The following is a 15,510-nucleotide window of genomic DNA, read 5'->3' on the forward strand; positions in this document are numbered from 1 at the left end:
CAAAGGGAGAGGTCGTGAGCAAGCAGTCACTCCTCTCGTCTGCAAGGCCCAAATCACCAGTATATTTCATATATTTAAAGTACTGATCTGGAACCCATTGCCGTAGCGTCTGGGTGCCTCATAGTCTGCCTAAAAATAAACAAATATCATTTACCCAAGTGGGTGACTCATAAGCATACACGAGCCCCTTCTAGTGTGAGCGGGTTGGCTGGTTAATTAACTTGAAGTCTGACTAACAGATGATCCTAATATTATCCTCAAACTACCATCAAGCCACTTTAATTAGTATATGTAAAAGGACCAAAGTGCACAGAGTAGTAAACTAATCTCCCCTTCTCTCTTACATTATGTGCTAGAAAAAATTCCCTGTTCTCACACCAGAATTCATCCCTATTGACAAGAAGCACTCATAGAGCTCTTTCCATTCAAAATACAGGCAGAGGGGCAGGTTTTGATCATAGCACCAGCAAAAAACCTTCACCAAACCATGAACCCAGCATAAAACTCAATCCACTCTTCAGATACTTACCACAGTGCTCATGTAGACCATTGTTGATATTTCTGATAACTTAACTTCTCCTTCCATCCTCTCCACACTCCTAAAAAATACAGTCTATTGAGACTATATTTCTGAATCTTGGCCTCATGGGAAATATTTTTTTTAAATAATGTAAATGTTTCAAAATAAAAATATTTTTGAATGAGTGGAGCCCTCTGGGATCTGATAAGTGGTTTATTTCCTTTAGTTTAGTTTTTTTGTTTTTAAAAACTCTTGTTTACATATAGGTATATACAAACACACAAGAAAAAAAATATATCTTTATATACATACACATACACAGAGATACACAGGACCATGTGGAACTCTTTTTGCCAAGCCAGACTCAGCCCAGGGAGAGCTTTTCTGGCAAGCACAGGAACCTTTGCTATCCTTTGACTCAGTAGCAGCCCTCTCACTGCCAGCAACATTAGTTTAGTTATCATTCAAAAACTCAGAAAAAAAAATCTAGGCTTAATTTCTATAAAAAAACACTGTACTCAATTGTTCCAAAAAAAAAAAAAAAAAAAAAAAGCTGGTTTGTTTTTTTTTTTAATAAAAAAAGAACAAATATTGTGGCATCTCTCCATGAAGTGCTACAATTGGCCACCTTTAAAAGACGCTTGAAGTTTAAACCCATGTTATACTCCACATGCTGGTTATTTTCCAGTCCAAGCAACTCCTCTGGGCTGGAGAGGGAAGGAAGGGGGATCCCGGCAGACACTCCTCATCTATAATCAGCAGCTATAATTGCACTTTGCTTTAGCTGGCTCTAGCATTTTCCAGGCTAAACCCCACTGTTCTCATGCAGGGAAAACTCTTTGGAAGTCAATACAGAACTGCTGCTCTGAAGTCAATGAGAATTGACTTTTTCAGCCTGTCTGCAGGTGCCAGCCACGGTCGCTTTTTGACATCCCTGCATTACTCCGGCTTTGTGTGTACCAATGAGTGAAGTTGCTCCCCGGTGACTAACATGAAGAGACTTATTACTACCAACTGCTGCAGGAACTCTCTCTTTGCTCAGGAGATAAAAATGTGTGTTTTGGAGCCAAAGAACCAGACAGCCAGAGTAAAACATGCTGAAGCTGATGAGGAAACTCCTACTCCAGCTTCAGCGGGACCAGGAATTCGCCCTCCTCAGCGTGGCTAATGGGTATGTGCCGTGGCTGGTGAGGACGTGCCGCCGTGCCTCTGGGTGCTGTGGCTCCTTCACAGCTGGCGCCCCGAGGGTCGGCTCTGCCGCCCCGCAGCACACGCACAGAAACATCCCGGGTAAGGCCAGAGCTCACATCGCGAAGCGGTCGCGTCTCCACATCAAGCCCAACATTGCTCTCTACAGAAATATATGCTGGCCAGTGCCCCATCTAATGAATGTGAAAAACACCTGGTCTCATAACCACTTCTGTGGGCTCCGTGGAGCTGAACTCAGATGATTCTTTAGGGCTAAATGCACTTTTCTTGGCATAGCTACTTAAGTTTTCTACCAGCATTCCAAAATGTATGAAAACAAAGATAATTAAGGTTTTCACCTTACTTTATTGACTATTGCAAAGCAATGTTCACCAGTGCCTGCATAATTATCTAAGTGAGATAATACAACAAACACCTTTCAAGCCACAGGACTGCATCAGTGGATGAGCTGTGCGTATTACTTGTACCACGAAAAATGCTGTTAAAGTAAGTAGGGCTTTGTTCTATGTTATCCTTCAAAAGTTATTTTTTTGTAAGAGTTATGAAAGTACATGGAAAAAAAAAATAATAATAATGGAAAAATGTGCTGTAGAGGCAAACACAATGCTCCCTACAAAAAACAGCCCAAAGAAGAAGAAAAAAAAAAATAATCCCAACATTGTTTCATGCAGATTTTGTTCCAGGGAAAATAATTACCATGGATAGTGCAAATAGGCAGTTCTCTGACCTGACCAGAGTCTCAATAAAGACAAGAAAATCTTAATGTCGTGGGGTTTTTTTCCTTTTAAGATGCTTGTGAATTTCATGGGATATTTTCAGCCTGATGTTGGGAAAGTGGTAGAAAATACAAACAATTTCACATGCTACACCCGACCCTTTTCTCTCCACTGAATGCTTTTCTGGATATGTAATTGCAGTTTCTGTTTGACCTTCCGCCTAACTCTAGAAAAGTAACACCCAGAGCTACCAGGGAAACAAAATAGCTGATTTTACATCAGTGTAGCAGCAAAACTGATTATACGGACCACATTCTCAAATTTATCCAGTGAACCACTAGAAAAATAGAGACATTTTAATTATCTGAGTAAAACTAGTGTGATGCTGAAATTGGTAGCATCCTTTCAGCATTAGCAAAGGCTGCCAGTTTGTGCTGAGGGTCAGAGTCTTCTTTATCTCTACGTAATGGGGTTTTCTCATTTAATGAAGGTACCTCTGCCACTGAGCTGGGGTTTTTTCTACTTCTGTTAAGGAAAGCAAGAGATTAAATTAAAAATTAGAACCCCCCTGGCACAAAAACAAAGGATGACTTTAAAAGACATTTAAACTACAAGCTTATTTCTGTCTAAAATACGTAATTTGTGCCAATGTACTGTGTGCTGTGACATTACACTGCAGTAAAGTGAATTCTGCCATGAATGCTACTAAAGAAAAATAGTTTATATTGTAACTCCCACCTTGGGGTTTGTGTCTGGATTTGTTTTCTGAACAGGCATTTTTATTATTATTGTTATTATTATTACTTTAAAGCTCCTATGTAAAAAACATCTGTAGTTGTTTGTTTGGGGTTTTTTCTTCTTAACTTCAGCATCTAAACAGAATTCATCCCTTTTGTTTGAGTAAAGCCTTGTGGTGGGGTAAGAGCCCATGCCCAGGGGACTGCCCCTAGCAGCATCCTCGGGGCGAGCCTTTCTCTTTGGTTCCCTGAGACCATGGGGGAAGAGCTCCTCCCTTCTCCCTCACCGTCTCTCTGTTCCAGGAGCCCAGAGGTGATGCTTCCATATGAGTACCTCATCCACTGCTCGTCTGCCAAGCAATTCCTACAGGATGTAGAGGACATGGACTTGGCCCCTCTCTCCTTTGTCTATATCCTGAAGCAAGGAGAGAAATGAGTTATATCTTCAGATTGTGCAGAAATGTGCTCCTGTAAATATGGTTACGCTCCACCCATGTAGCACACACATGCTCTGGACTGTTTCAGCTCATGGAGATCAGACTTTTCCAAGCAGAAGCACTTACCAGGTGCTACACGTTGATCGCTAAACTAGATCAGAAATAGGATCTAAAGTCTATAGAGTTCTCAGAGTCCAGAGAGCTTGGCACATGTTTTTTTTTTTTCAAGATTCTAGTAACAGAGGGGCTTGGAACATCTTGTGATCATCTGGCCATGAAGAAAGGACTACCCTATACCACTGCTGCTAGTGATAGCATTGTTGGTATCACTGATGGCAGGCAGATGGATTTCAAAAATCCCTTCCCAGCTCTGGTCCCTGTGATTCAGTAACCAGCTGATCCTGCAACACCCGAGCCAGCCCTGTAAGCCTCAGAGGCACGTCTGCTCTGTGCCAGAAGTACATGTGTCTGGGTGAGACAGTTCACATTGCCCTGCCCCACTCTCCTATCACAGCCCTGAAATACCTGCTGAGCACCACCAGCACCAGTGCAACTGTGTCGGTGACGACACTGGCTTGCAAGCAGCAGCACATAAACTCAGACTTTGAGCACAATTCTGAGGTGTCTCGGTAGCTTGGCAAGAACCGTGGCTCAAGCTCTCGCACCCATCCTCCTTCTGAGATGCAAGAAGTACAGTTTGTCATCACCCTCATCTCTACCAACCTGTCATCATCCAAATTTTACTTCCTTGGGGTCCTTCCCCAGGCATATCCAGGCTGTTGTTACTTTTCTGCTCCACAGACCTACCCACCAAGCAAACTGGCAGGGGCACGTCCAGGTCCGGGCAGGCATCTCTCTGAAATTCATTGCACTGGGTTTTGGCATAGGCAGCCAAACCGAGCCTGATGAATGCCAGGGACATCTTGGTATTTATCACCTGATTATTCCTGCATCAGTGCTGGTCAGCATCTTCAGGCTACACCAGGGGCTCTCTTGAAAGACTTGTCCCTAGGGGACAGCTGAACAGCAGCTACTCCACTGTTCACCCCTCACCTCCCAATGCTCTGTGCCATGATGAGGTCCAACACAGACACTGGAGAGGCTGTACAGCCCTTTAAACAAATCCTGAGTCTCAGCGTCATGGAGCCCTACTTGGGCTCTTCATACAGTAAAACAGACAAGTGCAATCAAACAAATAAACAAGTAATACTGTGCACAGCAAAATTAAGTTTTGTTTTCTACAAACAACATCTTAAAGGTGAGGCTGGATTCTTCCCAGATACTCAGGGAAAGATGGGTTGCTGCCCCTTCCCTGTCCTAGGAGTGATAACACGTCTACGTATCCACAGAACTGAAGGAGATCGATACTTCCGAGGTCCCTGAAATTTTGTCTGACTTGGTCAAATAAGTTCAAAATCAGAGGGGGACAGAGTGATAATATGAGCACATAATCTCACTCTCATAGCAACCATGTAGCCCAAGTGGCACCCCCTTCCCTGCAGCTCCCCATCCCTCTGCAGGAGCCGAGGGCAGGGCAGCAGGACACGTGCTGCCCAGACCTTCTTACTGTGGCAAGTTCTCAACTCCTGCATGGTGAACAAGAGCACAGCCCAGGAAACGCCTGTGTCAAACACCTCAGATGGAACAGCTCTAAGTGGGTGAGTAACCATTGCTATTTGTTCCTGCCGGCCCACCAATACCAGAGGGACTGTTCACAACAGAGATATGGACCCCCATTCACTGCTACACAAGCAGGAACGTCCAGCAAAGGCTGGGGTGGTCAGATAGAGACAATCAGGCTTCGAACCACCGCCACGGAGCCTCCTGGAGCTCCTCTGACAAAGCCCTTGGTTTCTGTGGTTTAGCTGTTCTCATGAAGATAAAACTACTCCCTCTCACCTGCTTGTGCTTGTCTGGCTCTCACAGTAACTGCAGAGGTTCAAAAATCATGTGGGGGGCCACCCCAAAAACCTGGGGTTTGTTTCTTCTTTTTTTTTTTTTTTTTTTTTTTTTTTTTGGTAGCAGAAATGCATATAAATTTACAAGTGGTTGATTCCTGTTTTAAGAGTATCTTGTCCTTCCTGAGCATCCCCACCTTTCCCAGCTACATGTCACGTCTCCCAGCAAATACCCTTATGGAAATGCAGCTTATTGCAACGTCCTTCAGCTGGAACATCTCAGACTGGCTCTTGAGAGAGAGCACATAATGCCAGCAAAGTCCTTTTCAAGTGATACGACTGTATCAGCACTGGGACATTTGCCAGCACAGCTATTTTTTTGGCAAGAGAAGGGTAAAAAGCCACTGCTCAGACCAACATAACGAAGCTGGCAAAACAGAAGCACAGGCCATGGCATCTCTGATAGCATGTCTCCTCTGTCCCCCTCCTCCAGCCCCACTTTCTCCCACCACCACTTACACACACAGTTTCGGGTCTGCCCAGGAAGGCAAGGGAGGGGATGTACTGCTATCGCCTCGTGTGGATAAAGCCAAAATGTCTCATGTAAACAAGTCCAAAGGGCCTGTGGGAGATGCAGACCGTATGCTGCAAGTCAATTCATTCGCTCAGCCACTCATCACCTCATTGAGCCCATAACCCGACAGTGTCTCCTCAGACATCCTCGCTAACTACAAAGCTTTTGTTTCAAAGGAAAATGCTTGAATAATCTTTGTGAAAAAAAAAAAAAAAAAAAAAAAGAAGAAAAAGATACCGTGTCGGCAATGAGAACTGCAGTGCTGCCGTTTGGTCTGTGGGGCACTGCTGAAAGAAGCAAACAGCCAAAAGCGTAGCTGCAGCCTGTTCGCTTTAATGAGCAGTGAACTTCACGGAGGAGTTGGGACCGTTTCATCAACAGCGTTATTAAGCAAAGCTCATTTGCTCTCCCACCTTCCGCTGGTGAAAAAAGGAGAGAAGTTCAATACTGAACTCTGCGCTAACGCAACTGCAAAATTACAGTATAAAAAAAGAGCTCAGAAAGGGGAAACTGCGGGGCTGCTTCAGCAGCAGCCCTAGTCCAGCCTTGCTGCAGTGACCCAGGTGGGTCTCCCTGGGTGAGGACACGCTGACAACGTTACAGCTTTGGTCGCCGATGCTTTGGCACAGCAGAGAGCTCAGGGAGACTTGGCACAGCCCGGGTGCAACTTCCAGTGCCTCTGCAGGCTCTCACCTTGGCTTTCATTTTAGCAAACAGCGCATGGTGCAGTCTGGCAGTGCCTGGAAGGAGGCTGTGTCGTAGCTACACATGCATGCAAGCAAACTGAGCAACAGATAGGAAAGACAAAGTATATGCAGCCCCATCTCTGCTGACATGCAGGTAAATCCTGACGACAGACTCTAATCCTTGTTAACATACCTAAATTTCTTCCTATGGTTTAGCAAGTTGATACTCTTTGGGCAAAATACCACGTTCAACATATAAGTTGGCAGGCAGGGCAAATTGAAAAGGCTTTGAATAATGTTGATCCAATTCCTAGCTTGAAAGCTTATAGTTTACAAACAACATAACATGTAACACTCTGTATTGATTTCATTAAATAATAGCATTAGGTGGGGGGAAACTGCTCTGAATAGCGGCTTTTAGAAAAATCACTTTATAGTCCATAGTATCTGATAAAAATGTAGTGCTGGCAATTGAGACCAAGGGGAGAAAGAGCTGAATCAGAGGCCCCCAGGGATGCAGTGCCAGTCTCTGCTGCAAGGGTGTGGGAATCCTGCAGCAAATTTTCCTAATTCTCCTCCAGCCCTGCAGTAGCAGCATGTGACTGCAATCCCCCGGCCCCCAGGCTGCTGCTGACAGCCCCGCTCTGCCCTGCGTCCCCAGGAACCGCTGCTAAAATCCTTCACAGCAAGACACAGCGTCAATCCCGCCAAGCAGCGCTTGCGCTCGGACTGGTCAGACTGTGCCGCAGAACAAGACTCTGCTGGGGCAGCCAGGAACATTTTGGGTAGGGGCTGGAGCTGTGCTAGCAGGGTTCTACCAAGATGACCAGGAACATTTTGGGTAGGGGCTGGAGCTGTGCTAGCAGGGTTTTACCAAGATGACCAGGAACATTTTGGGTAGGGGCTGGAGCTGTGCTAGCAGGGTTTTACCAAGATGACCAGGAACATTTTGGGTAGGGGCTGGAGCTGTGCTAGCAGGGTTTTACCAAGATGACCAGGAACATTTTGGGTAGGGGCTGGAGCTGTGCTAGCAGGGTTTTACCAAGATGACCAGGAACATTTTGGGTAGGGGCTGGAGCTGTGCTAGCAGGGTTTTACCAAGATGACCAGACCAGGCTACCTCCAGGCAAAGCGGTCTGGGCGCAGGCAGCGGTCATCTGCAAAAGTGAATTTCTGCCAGATAAACGTACACAACCTCTCCTCTGCTCCCCTTACCCCAAACAAGCCCTAGTAGGGAAAAGGCTGCTTGCGGCATATCCAAGGGGCTTTTTCTGACATGATTCTCTCAAGCACCTACTGCACCTCATCACACCTCCAGCCAGCGCAGCTCTGCGGGGCGAGGCCAGAGCCTGGCCTGCAGCAAGATGTGAAGGGAAAGCCTCAGATTTGTCAAATTAGCTCCCACTCGGCGCGGCGTGGACCGCGTTAGGACCTGGTGGGGCGGACATTGAACCTCACCATTAAGTTTCCATCAGGTAACGCTGCTGCCCCTGCCAGGGTGGAGCCCAGTTAATTGAGTTTGTGTCCTCCCGGTACACCAGCTCCTCTCAGTCAGAGCAGGCTCCTAAAAGCCCAGACGTTGCCAGCCAGAAGCACGCTATTAGTAGTAATACTAGTGGCCCTGTTATTATTAGCTAGTCTTTTATTTACTTTTTAGGAACTTATAGTGCTGGACTTCAGACCTGTCTGTAATGCTTTTTGAAGGGGGTGGGTTGAGGGGGGTGAAGGGGAGGGCAGACTCCCCGGCACCAAACCCATCATTAATCTATTTTGAAAACAAGATCATGTTTTCCAAATATCACTGCATGACTCGCTCCTATTCTGCCAACACATTTTTATGGTGGTTTGGGATTTTTAGGGGGTTTCTTGGTGATGAGGGAGGAGGTTAATGACTGATAAGCATACTGGCCTGCATCATAGCGAGCCAGGAGAAGAGTCTGTGCCCTCAACCCCAGCATGCTGAGTGAGTAAAGCCCTTCTGCGCTGGGTGTGGATCGGGTCCCTGGGAAGCCCTCTCCATGCACGCTGGCTGTAATCCATTAATCCATTCCAGACCGAGGATGTGCGTGTTTCAACACGCAGCGATATCTGGAGGCACCAGCATCACCGGCCACACGTGCAGGAGGTTTGCTCGGGTGTGTGCCCCGGGGAGCGCGGTTAACCCCTCCGAAAATGCTAACGTGACTGCAGCCCGGCGAAACGCAGGGCTGGACTCCCTGCCGACACTCTCTGCAAAGCTGGGCTTTGAAATGCCCATCCGGGCTGGAGGCTCTCCCGCAGCGCGGCACCCCCGAGCACCCCGCAAGGCTGACCCCCCAGCTGGCGGCAGAGCCGAGCTGGACCTCCCAGCAGCAGCTCTGCGCGGTGCTGGGGTGGGGTCCTGCCGGCCCCAGCCGCGGTTGCCCTGGGCAGAGGTCCCACCACAGCCACTGCCGTCTTTTCGGACGAGGCTCCGCTACAGGCTCCACGTCAGAGCTGGTCTGGATGGTTTACAGTGCTCGAGAGCGGACCGGAGCTCCGAATCCAACTGGATTTGCCCTGCACCTCAGTGGGATCGGAGGCTGGTTCAGTCGCAAACTGCTGTTATTTCAGGGAGATGTGCACTGCCCTGACAGGAGGAGATGAGCTGGCTGCTGGCAGCCTTTGCGGCAGGAGCAGCAGGGACAGGCGAGGACCAGCAGCCTTGCTGTGCGGACAGGGAGGAAAGCGAAACACCAGCATTTTTTAGCTCCTAGCTTTGGACCCCATTTGGGGAATTCCCGGCACGCAAGATGCTGTTTGCTTTCTCCTGGGGTCCCCAGGAGCTTTGGGGCAATTACAAATGCGTGCAGTGGAGCACAAAACCCGGGTTCTCCCTGGGATAGGTGAGGCAGCCCGGTCCTGCACCGAGGCCTTTCAGCCCTGCTCGCTGTGAGGCTCGGCACCTCCCCTGCCTCCAGCCTGGCACTAGCGGGGGTAAAAGGCACCAGAGCAAGAAGTGACAGAGGTGAGAGCACAGACCTACAGCTCAGGAAAGGCAGTTTCTACTTCCAGCACCGCCTTCACATCCCACTGATCCCATACAAGATCCCTTGCTCTGTGCCTCAGTTTCCCTCTCTGTAAAATAGGCTTGCAGCCACCCTCTGGTAAGCTCTCTGACCAGTACAAGGAAGCACTGCGAATGCCATCACACGGGTGCTGACCTGGGGAGAGGAGAGAGGGAAAGGGCAGGTAAATGTGACAGCCGTGTAGCAGTAACAGCAGACAGGGTCTCAGCACCTGTTTTTTTGCAATTTAGGAAACAGGCATCCTGGGTAAAGGAAAAGAAATTCATCAACTCCGGCGACAAGCCAGGTAGCTGGTGAAGTCACACAGCTGGGGAAACTGAGGCAGAGACAAGCGTCATTTGGGAATCAATCCACTGACACTGAAAAGCAGAGAGTCTCATCCACTCCCTGGACTGAGACAATCCTGGCAGTGAGAAGTCCATGTGCTACTTCTAAAGACTGCAGAAAGTCCCAGCGGCTGCAGGGAAAGGAGCCTTCCCCCTAGGACAGAGCCAGGCCGGCTCAGGAGAACGTGAGTGTGCTGCAGAACAAATCTCACGGAGAGGCTACTGGGTGCTTTGCTCATTTAAAACAGCATTGTGCTTATTCATCTTTGTGCAATGTCCCCTGTGATTGCACGTGGCTGCATGCAGTACTGGAGAAGTTAGGAGAAATTCAATTATATTGATTTACAGAAGAAAGCGATAATAACAAATGTAATAGGTAGTTGCTATTCCATATTTTATCATGAGCCATTAAGACTTTGGTTTCTAATATCCACTACCTTTAGTGTGAGAATGAAATTAAAACAATAATTTTTAGGACGAGTCTTCTCCACACAAAGCCCAGAGCTGTCAGCTAACCCAGTGTCGACACACATAAATCAAGACCTCATCAAATCTGGGTGCATTCAGATACTTGCTGGAAATCAATTGAAGAAGGTTCCTCTCAGAAAAGGTGCTTCTTGTTATAAAATATGCCAAGCAGGCATCCTACTCACTGTGCAAACTAGTTGTGGACTGGATAAATATATAGTAGGAAACTGAATGTGAGGATGCTTCTGTTTAATGTCTGTGCTTTGAAGATCTAATTACTAGATAGGTGACCACAGTCTACAACAGAGAAATAGAAAATTCAAAGCATTAAACTAAAGCAAGCAGAGAATTGTACTGGTCTGTAGCATGTTCCAGGTACTAATGACCAAAACCTGACTGATTTTAGGGGAGATCTGAAAAAAGACAGATTTTTGAGAGGGGTAACAAAATCAGTCATCCAGCCTTGAGGTTACCAGCTAAGAAATCTCTGGCATCTCCCACTGCTGGATACGCAATATCACTAGTGACAGCTTAATGTGCTGCTGCTCTGCTGCCAGGTGTACAGCTCCACTTCCACAAGGAATAAAGCCCTGAGCCCCTCCTAACCCGGCTCTCCTCCTCCGGCTCACCTTTCGTTAGGGGTCTCAGTACCGTGACAGACCAGATGAAAAACAAAGTGCAACCAATTCTCCAAACCTCTTCCTTTCAGCAAGTAAAATCCGAAATCATTATAGGTACACTGCTGGTGGAGGAGTTTCTCTCCCCAGTGTTCAGATTCTGCTGGGAACAGAGCACCAGGCAGCCACTCGTTCTAACACAGGCTGAGAATGCCTGCTCTTTATTATGGGCAAGGGCTAAAAGCTGCGGAGGTACATTCCAGCGTTGTAAAATTGCTCTGAATAGAAAAACAAGAGGACAAAACTCCGGCTTCTTGAGGTGGAGCATTTTTATGTTAATTTTGGTTTAGGAGCCCCGCTCAGTAGTTGAATGAATGGCCATTTGTTTGCACCGTCTTACGCTACCACTGCATGCAGTTTATGGCAATTTAACAGCGTATTTATAGCTGAGGTTTATAATTTCCATGCAGTTTTTCTTAGCTCCTTGCTATCATTTGACACCTTGAATGGCTCCTCCCCACCCGCTGCCCGGACCAAGCCGCAATGTGCTGCCAAAACAGCAGCGATGCCTCCTTCAGCGCGCTCCTGCCTCAGCCCAGCGACAGGAGCAGCTTCCACCTGGCTAAAGCATGGCCCTCTGTTCCCAGAAATCAGTCTCAGGGTCATACATGCCTCTCCCCGACCCTGTCAATGCTGAAGGTTTCCCAGCCCCCCCCTCAGAGACACCAGGGCAGCCTGCGTCGCCTTCGCAGCGAGGCTGGCGGGACACCAGCGCGGCTCCCACGGGACACGAGGAAGACCTGCCAACCCACCCAGCCTTCCTCCGGTGAGCAGACCGGGGTGCTGCTTTGGCTTGCAGCTGTCTGGCACTTCTCCAGGCGATGCTTGCTTGCTTTTTAAAAGCAAGCCACCCACAGCCCTCTTCCCAGCGAGGTGTGATGCACGGCAGGGTTTGCTGAGCCCCTGCCGAAGGTGGTCTCCCAGCCCGTGCTTTTTGCACAAAGCCTGGAGGCACCTCACGGTCCAAAACTGCTGGTGGGCAGAAAGCAGCTACCTGAGCCCTGGACATGGGCCTTCCCCAAAGCATCACCACTGCAGGAGGCCTGCAAAGGGCTTGTGGTTTCTCCCAGGAAACTCCTTTCCCTGAGGTGGGAGGAGCCCGGAGAGCAGCTCCTTCCTTCAGACTCTTCCCTCTGCCCCAGAGCACAGCTTGCACACTCATTTAGGTGGATGGATGGATGGATGGATGGATGGATGGATGGATGGATGGATGCACGGATACTTCAGTGCCTCCACTTCCTCAAGGATGCAGAGCTCCTGTGGGGCAGGTCACTGTGGGCCAGCTCTGCCCCAGCCCGAGCCCGGAGCTTGTCCCATGGGTCCCCCCAGCACTTTCAGACCATCTTTGGGGAGAGGGGGACTGAGGTCTGGGTGGAGGCCGGGCGGGAGGGAGGGGGCTCCGGGGCGTCCCCGGGGTGTGGGGCCAGGGCATGAGGGGAAGCAGCAGCTGCACACCTTCCCTGGGGAGCAGAGAGCTGAGATGAGTTTCAGTGCCAGTTTCAAAGGCACGCGCTTCTCAGAATTAACCCTCTGGCCTCCCCGCACACCTTAGGCCAGCCTGTTGCCACTTTCCTTGGCATTTCAGGGGCTCAGGGCATCCTCCTTGAGCTTTACGACAGGGCTACAATGTGCTAGTTGTGCTTTCAAACAGGAGGAGGAAGCCAGAGGAGCAATGGGACTGGATGGTTTGCAGTATGCGGATGGCTGAGGCTGGCAGGGGCCTCTGGAGAGTGTGTCCACCCCCTGCCCAGGGCAGGGTCGCCAGAGAGGGATGTTTGGTCAGGCTTTGTATAGCTCCATGGGTGGAGGAACAGGGCACCTCCCTTGGTGACCTATTCCTGCGCTTGACCACTGGTAACACCCAGGCAGGCTGGGATTTAATCTCAGTCAACATCTGAAAAAGGTCATCAAAGCTTGGGCAGAGGTCGTCACCCTCACCCTTACCCAAAGTCTCCTCCTTTTCTGTATAAAACTGGTACCCTCTGCAGGAACCCCTGTCCAGCTCTGCTACCTGATGCCCGTAGGAGCCTTCAGCACCTCAGAGGTGTGATCACATCAGCACAGGAGACTCCATCTCCCAGCTAGACCAACTCCCCCACCCCAAGGAGTCTACCATCCATGTATAATTCACAGATTCAAATATTCTACCTTTTTCCATTTAACCTTTGTCAGCAAAGTTAATTTGCAGAGGCAGATTGTGAGCTCTGTGGGACAGAAAATGCATTTTTCCTAGTGTGTTGTACATAGTAACAGTTTCTATGTAATATTCCATAGAAATAAGAGTCTTCATAGGACAGGCTAAATATAACAGCTCTAATGAAGTTACCTCTGGTCTTAAACATAATGTGCCGCCTTCCAGCCTGCAGGACTTCAGCACATGCATTGTTCCCCTTCATCAAAAATAGGGGAATAAGATGGCTGTTTTCCTGTCCTCGGGCATTTTTACCTGCCTCTTTTTTGGCCTGGGAACTGCTTCAATACATCCTTCAGTTTCTAAGTATCACCCAGTGACCCCTAGGAAATGTCACATCCCTCTTTTGCCACTTTCTCCCAGCCAGGCCACTTCCCGGTCTTGTCCCACCACTCCACGGCCTCCTCGACCTCACCTCTGCAACTGCAAGAGCTCTCTAGCCCTGCCTTTCTTGGCGTCTCCATCCCTCACCAATTCCCAACAGTGCCCAAGTCTCAGCAGAAAACATGCCTGCCACCTTTTGCTATGCTCATTTTTTTATTTCCTGACATTATCTCTAAAACTGAGAAGATGAAGCTTATATGAAAGAAAACAAAATCATCCCCCCAACCTCAGGCTGAACAAAACTGAGCATTGCCTGGTTAGGTAGGGCAGAATTTAAACTTCCCTCTAAAAGCTCACAGCATAGTAGCTTCAGAACCAAGGAAACTTTAACGACCTCAGCTAATCATGACTATGAATTAGGCTGCTCAGATTGATTCCTACTGGTGAGTTATGTGGCATCACACACAGTGCAGCAACACAGTCATCCACATTAAAAACATGCACAGTCCCTTCAAGGGTTGCAGGCAGGAATGGCAGAGAAGGGATTACTGCCCGGCCTGAGGAGCGAGTGCCTTGGATCCCTGCACCCTAATGTGTAAAGTTTTTAAATGCATTTACTGGGACCATCTGCTCCAAGAGCTGCAGCACAAGGGCAGGGGAAGCTGCCTGCAATAGGTTGTTTTCTCTAGCTGCTTGTCTGGAACCCAAGTCACAGTTGGCTGGTGGTCCAGAACTGAGAAACGAAAGACACAAATGAAATGTAGTCTGCTCAAGCACTGCTTTAGTATTTCACTAACAGGCCACCTTGCTTAAAATCACTTAAAACTTCTGATATACGTGCAGAGGGAGAGAGCACTCCAGAAGTTACAGATACTCTACAGATGCACAAAAATAAACAGTGGCTTAGCTAAAATTGTTTATAGATACAGTGGGGGAAAACAAGTATTCCTATTAAACATTTCAGGCTCACAGAGTCTGGTTTTCCTTTCCTACCTACTATTTGCATTCTCTTCCACTGCAGGCAATGTTTGGAGAACCCAAATAAGCAAAGAAAACCTGATGATGTGCCACTGTAGATACAGTGGTGGCACTTGCTATTTGCATAGAATATGCCCTTATAAAACAAACCAGAGACCCTATCCCACACTTTTTCACTAGAATAGGTACACCAATAGCCGGTGTACCTATAGAACTCCATCGACTCTATGAGTAGAATAGATACACTCGTGCTCTGTATCCAGAGGATGTGCTGAGTGAACAAGGGGTGAAGTTCCTTTAAAATACCCATTTTGCATTCCCTGTGAAGGCCAGACCCAGCCAATAGCACTCTGTACTGCATGCATTGCAATAAGCTGTAGATCATCGTTTGGCAGAAGACTTACCCGCTGGCTGCCAAGCTGTCCAGGAGCTAGTAACAAGAGACCTCGCTGCCACCAGCTAACCCTGACGTGCTCGGGACCTGTGGACCACTGTGCACCCGCTCTCCCCCGTGAAGCAAGCACCGCTTGATTCAGGTCATGAAGTCACTCTCATTGGCAACAGCGACCAACGCATCTGGCTGCATTTCAAGTCACAGCTGAAAACCTCTTGGCTGGGGCTGTTTCGTACAGTCCGCCGTGGGCTCCCCTTGCAAACAGCAACCGGGCAGGGTGAAGGCCAGTGCGGCTGGCCAGCTGGCTGGCGCCTGGCTAGTGCTCCAG

At 48.4% G+C, this 15,510-nt stretch overlaps 1 long non-coding RNA gene across 1 annotated transcript in view; it reads right to left on the bottom strand.

Annotated features, from left to right (window-relative positions):
- LOC116958871 overlaps positions 1 to 15,281 on the bottom strand; it is a 28,173-nt gene extending 12,892 nt beyond the window's left edge. Inside the window, exons 1-2 of the long non-coding RNA XR_004405510.2 lie at positions 15,193 to 15,281; positions 530 to 599 (exon numbers count right to left, since the gene is read on the bottom strand). This is a non-coding gene — a long non-coding RNA (uncharacterized LOC116958871). The remainder of the gene's footprint in view (positions 1 to 529; positions 600 to 15,192) is intronic.
- Between the last annotated feature and the right edge of the window lie 229 nt (positions 15,282 to 15,510).

The sequence above is a fragment of the Tyto alba genome, unplaced genomic scaffold (genome assembly GCF_018691265.1).
Source record: "Tyto alba isolate M040663 unplaced genomic scaffold, T.alba_DEE_v4.0 Super-Scaffold_29, whole genome shotgun sequence".
In the NCBI taxonomy this organism is placed as follows: Eukaryota; Metazoa; Chordata; class Aves; order Strigiformes; family Tytonidae; genus Tyto; species Tyto alba.